Source organism: Oryx dammah, unplaced genomic scaffold, assembly GCF_014754425.2.
Source record: "Oryx dammah isolate SB20612 unplaced genomic scaffold, SCBI_Odam_1.1 HiC_scaffold_28, whole genome shotgun sequence".
In the NCBI taxonomy this organism is placed as follows: domain Eukaryota; kingdom Metazoa; phylum Chordata; class Mammalia; order Artiodactyla; family Bovidae; genus Oryx; species Oryx dammah.
The window spans coordinates 39,618,877-39,631,856 of NW_024070212.1; positions in this window are offsets into that span (position 1 = coordinate 39,618,877).

The following is a 12,980-nucleotide window of genomic DNA, read 5'->3' on the forward strand; positions in this document are numbered from 1 at the left end:
ACATAGAAGCTTATAAAAACTACACATAATTTATCATTAGGAATTGTAAAATAAAACAATAATCAGGAATTGTAAAGTAAAACAATAATGCTTATCAATTACAATGGATACACCAAATACAAAATACTGATAAAGTGGTTGGAGCAACAGGAACTCTTACTTATTACTGGTGGGAAAGCACAATGATATAGTCACTTTAGGGTACACTTTGGGAATTACTAGAAAAACTAACTATATTTTTACCATAAAATCCAGCAATTGAGGTAATAACTGTTTTGAAAATGCATGGCTACACAAAACCTGCATGTAAATGTTTATAGAACCTATATTCATAACTGTCAACAACTGAAAGTAAATGGGGGCTTCCCAGGTGGCTCAGTGGTAAAGAATTCCCCCTGTCAATGCAGGAGACACAGGAGACACTGGTTCAATCCTTGGATCAGGAAGATCCCCTGGAGTAGGAAAAGGCAACCTCTCCCAGTATTCTCACCTGGAAAATCCCATGTACAGAGAAACCCGGCAGGCTGCAGTCCATGGGGTTATAGAGTTGGGTGTGACTGAGCAACCGAGCATGCAGGAACGAACGCAAGGAAGATATTCTTCGGTAGGTGAATGAATAGATAAACTGCAATACAAACATAGAATGGAATATTATTCAATAATAAAAAGAAATGAACTCTAAATCTAGAGACATGTGGGAAACTAAAATGTATATTGCTAAATGAAAGAAGCCAGTCTGAAAAAGCTTTATGCTGGATAATTTCAATTACTTTATGAACTTCAATTTGCATGATGGGAAACACAACATTATAGAGACCAAAAAATCAGTGGTTGCTAGTGGCTTAGGGCAAAACTAGCTAATCATGAGGCTTTGGGGAGCAGTTGAACTATTCTGTGTAATATTCTAATTGTATATATTTGAGATTAAGCATTTGTCAAAACCCACATATTTTTACACTAAAAAGAATGAACTTTAATCTATGCAAATTATTTAAAGATGACTAGGGGATCCCAGGGAGGAATGTACACTGTGACAGGCGATTCTAACTGTATTGTTGTTGTACAATCACTAAGATCTGTCCAACTCTTTACCACCCCATGGACTGCAGCAAGCCAGGCTTCCCCCTCTTTCATGTCTTTCACTATCTTCTGGAATTTCCTCAAATTCATGTTCATTGAGTTGGTGATGTTATCCAACCATCTCACCCTCTGTCACCTCCTTCTCCTTTTGCCTTCAATCTCTCTCAGCATCAGGGTCTTTTCCAATGAGTTGGCTCTTCACATCAGGTGGCCAATGAATTGGTGCTTCAGAATCAGTCCTTCCAATGAATATTCAGTGTTGATTTCCTTTAGGATTAACTGGTTTGACCTTCTTGCAGTCCAGGGGACTCTCAAGAGTCTTCTCCAGCACCACAATTTGAAAGCATAAATTCCTTGGCACTCAGCCTTTTTTATGGTCCAACTGTCACATCCATACTTGACTCCTGGAGAAACCATAGTTTTGGCTATAGGGACCTTTGTCGACAAAGTAATGTCTCTGCTTCTTAATATGCTGCTAAGTTTGTCATAGCTTTTCTTCAAGGGGCAAGTGTCTTTCAATTTCATGGCTGCAGTCACCATCCACAGTGATTTTGGAGCCCAAGAAAATAAAGTTTGTCACTGCTTCCACTTTCCCCTTCTATTTGCCATGAATGATGGGACCAGATGCCATGATCTTAGTTTTTTGAATGTTGAGTTTTAAGCCAGCTTTTTCACTCTCCTCTTTCACCCTCATTAAGATGTTCTTTAGTTTTTCCTCACTTTCTGCCATTAGAGTGGTATCATCTGTATTTCTGAGGTTGTTTCAATTTCTCCCAGTAATCTTTATTCCAGCCTGTGATTTATCCAGTCCAGCATTTCGTATGATGTACTCTGCATATAAGTTAAATAAACAGGATGACAGTATACAGGTTCGACATAATCCTTTCCCAATTTTGAACCAGTCCTCTGTTCCAAGTGTGGTTCTGTTGATTCTTGAATTGCATACAGGTTTCTCAGGAAGCAGGAAAGGTGGTCTGGTAGTCTCATCTCTTTAAGAATTTTCCAGTTGTGATCCACACAATCATCGGTTCTAGTGTAGTCAATGGAGCAGAAGTATATGTTTTTCTGGAACTCCCTTACTTTCTCTGTGATCCAACAAATGTTGACAATTTGATCTCTGGTTCCTCTGCCTTTTCTAAACTCAGCTTTTTCATCTGGAAGTTCTTGGTTCACATACTGCTGAAGCCTAACTTGAAGGATTTTGAGCATAACCTTACTAGCTTGTAAAATGAGTGTAACTGTATGGTAGTTTGGAAACAACCTAGATGTCCATCAGCAGACAAATGGATAAGAAAGCTGTGGTACATATACATAATGGAGTATTACTCAGCCATTAAAAAGAATACATTTGAATCAGTTCTAATGAGATGGATGAAACTGGAGCCGATTATACAGAGTGAAGTAAGCCAGAAAGAAAAACACCAATACAGTATACTAACACATATATATGGAATTTAGAAAGATGGTAATGATGACCCTGTATGTGAGACAGCAAAAGAAACACAGATGTGTAAAATGGACTTCTGGACTCTGAGGGAGAGGGAGAGAGTGTGATGATTTGGGAAAATGGCATTGAAACATGTATACTATCATGTAAGAAACGAATCGCCAATCTATGTTCGATGCAGGATACAGGATGCTTGGGGCTGGTGCACGGGGATGATCCAGAGAGATGATATGGGGTGGGAGGTGGGAGGGGGGTTCAGGATTGGGAACTCATGTACACCCGTGGCGGATTCATGTCAATACAGTATTGTAAGGTAAAATAAAGTAAAAATAAAAATTAAAAATTAAATAAAATAAATAAATAAACCAATAAGAAAAAAAATATATATATATATACATACATAACTTCAGGGGAGAGAACTGGAGGAAAAAATGCTAATCTAAGTAACCTTGATCATAAGTAGGACTCTATGGGACTGAAGTGAAAAGGAATCAAATATAATCACTATATTTTAGTTGATAAAATTGCTTCCCACTGGGGTATCAATTCTGATATTGCTATATAGGTACACTAAATTTGAAAGATTAACAAAATGCCTGGCCAATGCTGAGAGTTAGGTTTCTCACTGTTGGAGCAAGAATTTACAGATAAGCAAGGGAAGGAGGCTAGGATGACCCATATGGTAATGGACTATAGTTGAAACATCAGTACAAATTCATGTTTAGTTTAATATAAAAATGGCTTCCCTGGTGGCTGAGGTTAAAGTGTCTGCCTCCAATGAGGGAGACCTGGGTTTGATCGCTGGGTTGGGAAGATCCTCTGGAGAAAGAAATGGCAACCTACTTCAGTATTCTTGCCTGGAGAATCCCATGGACGGAGGAGTCTGGTAGGCTACAGTCCAGTGTCGCAAAGAGTTGGACACAACTGAGGGACTTCACATTCACCTCACCTTAATATAAAAACAGATGATTATATGAAGTAACAGTCATAAGTGAGAATATTTACACACAAAGATACACCCATGTATATTTCCTTGTTCTGTTATATGAGACTACCTAGAGGCAATGATGTTCCACTAGCAAAGAACACACCTAGCAAGCCAATCTTGCTTTCTAATATCATTTCCCAATAAGTGAAAACATAAGTCCTTAGAGAAATGAATGATTCTAAACTGGGGCAGGAAATATACAAGATGAACTCAGAACATCTTGTAGTGCCAGAAAGTAAGGAAGATCTCAAAAAAAAAAAAAAATCAATAAAATTTGCACTGATGGGAGTATGTCAGAGGGACACAGAAGCCAACTAAAAGAGCTCCCCCAATGATTAAGGCTGGTACAATTTGAGTGACAAAATAATTTGGTGCTACATCCAAAGTACAAAATAAATATACAGCATCTATACTTATATAAATATAAATAAATCATAAATTACTAGGCAAATAAAAAAGCAGGAAAAAGAGATAAATTTCCTTTGGAAAAAAAGTTCAAGTAGTTGATTCTACATAATTTGTCCTTAAAAATGAGAAGCATAGAATGGAAACTTCACCTGGTGACTTCTTCCAAAAGAGTATAAAATGGAAAGGAGAAAAATATTAATATCATAGTGATAAAACATGACAAACATTATCTCCAGTAGTTTACCAAGTCATTATTAAAAGTAATAAATCATGTTGCCAGTATTTACCCCTTGACATGACATGATAAAAACAACTTGTTTTGGGTCTTCCTCCCCAAACCCATACGTTTATTCATGAGAAAAACATCAGACAAATCTCAATAGAAGGTATCTTACAAAATGCTTGACAAATAACTATCAAACATATCAAGGTAATCAAAAACAATGGAAGTCTGAGAAAAATTCCCAAGAGGAGCTTAGAGATATAACAAGTAAATATTAGGTGGTATCCTGGATGGGATCCTCAAATTAAAAGAGAATATATGTTAAAATTAAGTAAATCGATATAAACTATGGACTTTTGTTAAGAATAATGTATCAGTGTTGGTTTGTGTGTGCCTGCTAAGTTGTGTTTGACTCTTTGCGATGCTATGGACTGTAACCCACCAAGCTCCTCTGTCCATGGAATCCAGGCAAGAATACTGGAGTGGGTTGTCATGCCCTCCTCCAGGGGATCTTCCTGACCCAGGGAATGAACCTGTGTCTCCTGCACCTCCCTCATCACTGGAGGATTCTTTACAATTGAGCCACCAGGGAAGCCCATACCAAGGTTAGGTATTAATTATAACAGAAAATGAGTGAGAGAGTATTTGGAAACGCTTGGTACTAAATCCATTATTTTATAAATTAAACCTATCCTAAAATATAAGTCAGTTCAGTTCAGTTGCTCAGTAGTGTCCAATTCTTTGTGACCTCATGAATCGCAGCACGCCAGGCCTCCCTGTCCATCACCAACTCCCGGAGTTCACTCAGACTCACGTCCATCGAGTCTGTGATGCCATCCAGCCATCTCATCCTCTGTCATCCCCTTCTCCTCCTGCCCCCAATCCCTCCCAGCATCAGACTCTTTTCCAATGAGTCAACTCTTTGCATGAGGTGGCCAAAGTACTGGAGTTTCAGCTTTAGCATCATTCCTTCCAAAGAAATCCCAGGGTTGATCTCCTTCAGAATGGACTGGTTGGATCTCCTTGCAATCCAAGGGATTCTCAAGAGTCTTCTCAAACACCACAGTTTAAAAGTATCAATTCTTCAGCCCTTAGCTTTCTTCACAGTCCAACTCTCACATCCATACATGACCACTGGAAAAACCATAGCCTTGACTAGATGGACCTTTGTTGGCAAAGTAATGTCTCTGCTTTTCAATATACTATCTAGGTTGGTCATAACTTTTCTTCCAAGGAGTAAGTGTCTTTTAGTTTCATGGCTGCAATAGGTCAGCAGTAAAGAATCCAGCTGCAATGCAGGAGACACAGGAGATGCAGGTTCAATCCCTGGGTTGGGAACATCCCCTGGAAAAGGCAATTGCAACCCACTCCAGTTTTCTTATCTGAGAAGTCCCATGGACAGACGAGCCTGGAGGGCTACAGTCCAAAGGGTTGCTAAGACATGGACACAACTGAGTAGGGAAAATCATGAAAAATTCCCTTTAGGTAGTAGATTGCTGCTGCTGCTAAGTCACTTCAGTCGTGTCCGACTCTGTGTTACCCCATAGATGGCAGCCCACCAGGCTCCCCCGTCCCTGGAATTCTCCAGGCAAGAACACTGGAGTGGGTTGCCATTTCCTTCTCCAATGCAGCAAATTAAAATTAGCATTGACCTGTATCCATTTCCATTATTAAAAAACTCAGACACTCCAAATGTCAGGTTACAGATGATTTTATCTGGGGTTCCCTGTTCTGTCCCCGTGGAGTGTTTTCCAATTCAAGCATTGTTGTCAAAACAAAATTGAACTTTGGGATAGTTTTGTGGGAAAAAATAATCAGCTAAAGTTGGAATTCCCTCCAATAGATCCAGAGTAATTAATGTCTACTTGAAGAACAAAAAGCCATTTCTGCAGCTGAGTAAACATCGTAAAACGGGAACTTGTGGCATTTTGGTAAATAAATTTTCAACTGTCAAACTACCATGTCCTTTGCACATGGAAAATATTGGTGCCTAAAATTCACTTATTTTCATTATTCTTTGGAGAAGGCTATGGCAACCCACTCCAGTACTCTTGCCTGGAAAATCCCATGGATGGAGGAGCCCGGTGGGCTGCCGCCTATGGGGTCGCACAGAGTTGGACATGACTGAAGCGACTTAGCAGCAGCAGCATTATCCTTTGGCAATGGCACTTCTAAATTTTACAGGACTCTACTGTTGCTTTTATTCTCTAAGGGCTAGGCACAGGTCAATTTAAGTGAGTGCAGAGAGCTTCCTGCTAGTGGCCATCCTTTCCATCTGTGTGCTGACGCTTAGGGATACATTATGAAATGCATCACAGTGTAGCGTTCGAGGCTCTTCTATAACTTTAATGACAACTGGGATGCTCCACCCAAATCTGTCCCTTCAGAAGGACATTCATTTTCCCAGATGCTGGAAGAGTTGACTGCTGATGGCTCATACCTGAGATCTACCTCTGGGAATGGAATTCAGCAGAAGGGTTCTTTCTCACCCAAGAATATGCCCCTTTTCCTGTTCCAGTGACAGGTTGATCAGGGGTACTCATGACAGATTGATCAGGTGTACAAAGTATTGTCCTCTTGCCTTGAAAGAAAGTGAAAGTGAAAGTCACTCAGTCATGTCAGACTTTTTGTGACCCCATGGACTATATAGAATTCTCCAGGCCAGAATACTGGAATGGGTAGCCTTTTCCTTCTCCAGGGGATCTTCCCAACCCAGGGATTGAACCCAGGTCTCCCACATTGCAGGCAGCTTCTTTACCAGCTGAGCCACCAGGGAAGCCCAAGAATGCTGGAGTGGGTAGCCTATCCCTTCTCCAGCCGATCTTCATGACCCAGGAATCGAATGGGGTCTCCTTCATTGCAAGCAGATTCTTTACCAACTGAGCTATCAGGGAAGCCCGAATTTGGGACAACTTTGCAGGAGTTTCCCACGTTCAGAACTCCACAAGTGGCTGGGTTAGACCTTTGTCAATAATCATCTCAGCCCAGTTTCTCTCTCTACTTAAACCTGCTTCTTACAGGCTTATTTACAGCACTGCTCAATAAGCCTTGTAATAAAAATCTCCATTTGAACTCAGTTTTTCTAGACATACCCCAGTTGTTGTTGAGTCGCTAAGTCTTTTCTGACTCTTTGCAACCCCATGGACTGTAGCCTGCCAGGTTCCTCTGTCCATGGGATTTCCCAGGCAAGGATACTGGAGTGGGTTGCTGTTTCCTTCTCCAGGAGATCTTCCTGACCCAGGAACTGAACCCATGACTTCTTCATTGGCAGGTAGATTCTTTACCACTGAGCTACCAGAGAAGCCTGAGACATACCCCAAGGTAAGCCTAAATTTCCTTAACAGTAAAGTGAGGGTCTTTGTTGCCATAATCTTTAAGATATATAGAATGGGCTTTAATATGCTAGAATTCTAAAACCATAGCTCTTCACTCTTCTTCCACAGTTATGTTTGTTTATTCTACTATGAATTAAGAAAATAAATTAATTGCTCATAAATACTAAATAGATATTTTGCTAAATGAAGAGAATGAGTTTAGGTGCACGGGCTTTCACTTAGCAAAGCATCAGTTCAGTTCAGTTCAGTTCAGTCGCTCAGTCGTGTCTGACTCTTCGTGACCCCATGAATCACAGCACGCCAGGCCTCCCTGTCTGTCATCAACTCCTGGAGTTCACTCAAACTCATGTCCATCGAGTCAGTGATGCCATCCATCCATCTTATCCTCTGTCGTCCCCTTCTCCTCCTGCCCCCAATCCCTCCCAGCATCAGAGTCTTTGCCAATGAATCAACTCTTCGCATGAGGTGGCCAAAGTACTGGAGTTTCAGCTTTAGCATTATTCCTTCCAAAGAAATCCCAGGATTGATCTCCTTTAGAATGGACTGGTTGGATCTCCTTGCAGTCCAAGGGACTCTCAAGAGTCTTCTCCAACACTACAGTTCAAAAGCATCAATTTTTCAGCGCTCAGCTTTCTTCACAGTTCAACTCTCACATGACCACTGGAAAAACCATATCCTTGACTAGATGGACCTTTGTTGTTAAGTAACATCTCTGCTTGTCAATATGCTATCTAGGTTGGTCATAACTTTTCTTCAAAAGAGTAAGCACAGCATAGGAGCTACATATGTATTTTTTTAAATTACTCTAGGTTTCAGGCTGCATTCTGCACAATTTGGGTAGTACACAATGACTATAAAATAACTGCTATAAGATCATTTATCTTGAGGGAGGATACTGTGCTAAATGCTGGGGAACACATATAATTAAAAGAAGCACGTACATTAACAACTTCCACAATTACAGAACTTTTATGAAAACTGCTGTGACAAAGGTGGTACAACACAGAACAGTGTGATTATGCACTAAGCATTACAAATATTTTAATTATACAATTTAACAATTCATAAAGTAGGAGAATAAACAGGTAACTTAAACCTTAAGAACTGAAATGGAATTGTTTTTGATAAAGGCACCTGGAAGAAGGATATCTGAACAACAAAAACATTCTATTATGACCACTTTTAATAAGTATTTTAAATACATTAATGAGTTTCCAAAAATTCAGTGCAAATAGTGAGGAAGGAAATGGCAATCCACTCCAGTATTCTTGCCTGGAGAATCCCAGGGAAGGGAGCCTGGTGGGCTGCTGTCTATGGGGTCGCACAGATCAGACACAACTGACATGACTTAGCAGCAGCAGCAGGGAGGAAGGACATGGAGAAAGCTTTCAAAACGTAACAAAAGTTCAAAAGCACATTTGATGTATATCAGAGATGAAATACGTGGCTTCTTAGGAAATCATTTTTCTTAAAAGTTGATGCATAGTTACTATAAACTCCAATTTTTAAGATACATCTAAGGCTTCTAGTGAAGTTTTACAGATTAGATTCTATTCTTACAATCATATAAATGGTAAATAATTCACAAGATCCTAAATGTCAGGTGCTACCTTCTACTATAAATGTTGACACTTTAGAAAAGCCTACTTTCAGGGTAGCTATAGTTCCGAATGCCTTTAATACGGATTTTAAGTATTGTAGTATAAATGATATATTGCACCAAATGCCACAGTCTCAGGTGACTGTGTAGATTCCTGCAGATCTAAAAAGTTTTACTTACTAAAATGATATGACTTTTGAAAATGACTTATTCAAATGACAATTCTAGCTCTATTAGATGAACTATAGTGACATTATTCACAGTTTGACAAGTGACCAAAAAGACTGACTTAATGAGTCATTTGTTACTACTCTCCCTGTTTTAAAATGAGTAAGTACAATAAACAGTTTCTTTCTGTTGAGCAACTAATACCTCTGCCAAGAAAGGTGACCAAAAGAGCTATGGAAATTAATCTTATTTTTTTTAATTATAAATGCTAGAAAGTAGTTGTGTTTTTCATGGAGAAAAATAAAACATGTTTGAGTGAATTTTAATCTATCAAGCACGTATAGGTTCCCTATGGGAAAATTTTATTTTACTCTTCGATACCTTTCTCATTAAGTTAACAATTTAAAGCAGCCATGGGGATTTCAACTTTTAAACCAACTTAGAATATTATTGTACTCTGGGATTTGTTGTATTTTGTGGCATTCTTCGAGTATTTCTGATAAGACCTACTTCATTTATCCTGAGCATACTAACATTCTCAAAACTAATTATCAGAAACTTAAAACCAAAATTTAATGAGAAACAGAACAGAAAACTCCAAGCATCCATCGCATGATTTCAAAATAGGTTCAGCCTTCACTTTCCTTCTCTTTTTGTAATTTATTATTTTTTATGGATAGATATATCTACTATTTTTCAAATTCTTTTCCCATTTAGTCATATAACATTGAGCAGAGTTCCCTGAGCTATTCAGCAGATTCCTGTTGGTAAATATAGCAGATCCTTCACTTTCTAAAAGCTGGATGCTATCCTGATAAATGAAAGAACTTTTATTTATTGCTTGTTTTGTTTTGTCTTTTTGTCACTCAAAAATAAAATGATGTCTAATGCAGAGTGTTAAACTGAATTTTAGAATTGGAGCTCAAGTTGAAAACATATTTATATTTTTAAATTCAACCTTTTCAAATAAAGTAAAAAATAAAATCACAGACAGAATAAATGGCACATAATCATCATAACTCTGCAATACCACTGCTGGGCATATATCAGAGAAAGCATGATCTAAAAGGACTCACCCCCCCCAATGTTTATTGAAGCACTGTTTACAAAAGGCAAGACATGGAAGCAACCTAAATGTCCATTGACAGAGGAGTGGATAAAGAAGATTCAGTACATTTACATATAATGGAATATTACTTAGCCTTTAAAAAGAATGAAATCATGACACTTGCAGCAACATGAATGGACCTAGACAGTGTTACACTGAGTGAAGTCAGTCAGATAGAGAAGGAGAAGTATTGCATGACATCTCTTACAGGTGGAATCTAAAAGGAAATGATATGAATGGACTGACTTACAAAAGAGAAAGAGACTCACAGACTTAGGCAGACTTAGAAAATGAATTTATGATTGCCAGCAGAGGGGAGGGATAGTTACGGATTTTTTAAGGTCATTTACACACTGCTATGTTTGAAATGGATAACCAACAAGGACCTATTGTATAGCACATGGAACTCTGCTCAGTGTTACGTGCCAGATTGGATGGGAGCAGAGTTTGGCTGAGTCCCTTTACTATTTACCTGAAATTATCACAACACTGTTAACTGTCTATGTGCTGTGCTGAGCTTAGTCAGTCATGTCTGATTCTTTGTGACTCCATGTACTATAGCCTACCATGCTTCTCTGTCTGTGGAGTTTCTCCAGGCAAGGATACTGAAGTGGGTTGCCAAGCACTCCTCCAGGGGATCCTTCCAACCCAGTTCTCCCACATTGTAGGCGGATTCTTTACCATTTGAGCCACCAGGGAAGCCCAAGAATGCTGGAGTGGGTAGCCTATCCCTTCTCCAGGGCATCTTCCCCTGCCAGGAACTGAACCAGGGTCTCCTGCACTGCATGTGGATTCATTACCAGAGAAAGCTTAATTGGCCATACCCCAATACAAAGTAAGAAGTTCAAGTCTGGGAAAAAATAGCAATATTTTGTAGTTTCTGATCTCAGAGTAATGTAATATCTTTATATATATATATATTTGTATGTATAAATATAAAGAATATCCTTACTGGGAAACAAATTAATGTTTTCTATTGAAGGCATTGCATTTCCTACTACTGAGGAACCATTCCAGAAATCTGAAAATAAATATCCTCTAGGTTTATGTCACTTATTCAACCTCTCCCTCACCTCCCACCATAATCTTACTTTCAAAGATGAATGAATTTAGAGCTTTTCTAAGCCTTTCTAAGACTCTGTGCCCTCAGCTTAAAAAAGTAGGTGATAATCCCTACTGTGTTATAAATTCATTGCCTCTCAGCTCCTGATTGACTTGCAATTGCCTGCTCTGGAAAATGGAACTAGGTCTTTTAAATAATTTTTCTTGGTTATCTATCATAAAGAATGCTAGACAGATAGTGCAAGAGGAAAGGGTTTGCTTTTTGTTTCTCTGGTGCCTCTGGGGTGTTTCCTGCATTGCCAGCTTCTATGGTGCCAGCTCTAGGATCCTGCAGTGCATGGGAGCCAGTAGCATCCAGCAGCTTTCCATGGTACCCTCTCAGGCAGTCTCATAAAGATGTGTCTCCAGCAAGACACCCCTCCATGAATACCTTTTCCTAACACCTTAATGGACAAATTTCCAGCATGTTTCACCATCATGCCACCAGAGCAATTTCTCTGTTATTCAGTGAGCAGAACTCTCACCCAGAAGCTCTGATCTCAACCTCAGAGGCAAGAGTCTTCACAGGATACTTGATATTAGCCTTAGGGGTCATGACTGCTAGTGGTATCTGATATCTTTTTTTTTAATAATTCTGTTTCTTTTTTTTTTTATTAGATGATACCTTTCATTCTGGTCTCTTTTTGTTGAATATTTCTACTAAATCTGAACTTTGACACACTATCCTTTGTTTAAGAATTATTCATACTCAGCATATGCGATCTGAAGTTTGGAGCATGCCATCCAAAAATATATCTTTCTGGTGTACTAGTAATTTTGACTTAAAGGCACTTGATAAACAGAGTAAAAGAAAAAGACTGTGATTTCTTTATTTTTCTTTAAAGTAGGAGATGAAATTCCCATGTGAAAGACGCCCATGTTATACCAGAAGAAAAGTAACATTTCTTATCATCAGTGAAGAAGAGTTGGGTCATACAGAATTCTACACAAACAGACCTTGTTAAGATTATTATCTTTCTTTTGTTGTTCAGTCACTCAGTCGTGTTTGACTCCTCACGACTCCATGAGTTGCAGCATGCCAGGCTTACCTGTCCTTCACTATCTCCTGGATCCTGCTCAGACCCGTGTCCATTGAATCAATGATGCCATCCAACCATCTCATCCCGTGTCACCCTCTTCTCCTCCCGCCCGCATCCTTTCCCAGCATCAGGGTCTTTTCCAACTAATCAGTTCTTTGCATTAGGTGGTGAAGTATTGGGGCTTCAGCTTCAGCATCAGTCCTTCCAAAGAATATTCAGGGTTGATTTCCTTTAGGATTGACTGGTTTGATCTCTTTGCTGTCCAAAGGACTATCAAGTCTTCTCCAGCACCACAGTTTGAAAGCATCAGTTTGACACTCAAGTCTTCTTTATTGTCCAACTCTCATGTCTGTACATGACTACAGGAAAAACCATAGTTTGACTATATAAGCCTTTGTTGGCAAAGTGATGTCTCTACTTTTTAATACAGTTTCTAGGTACGGCATAGCTTTTCTTTCAAGGAGCAAGCCTCTTTTAATTAC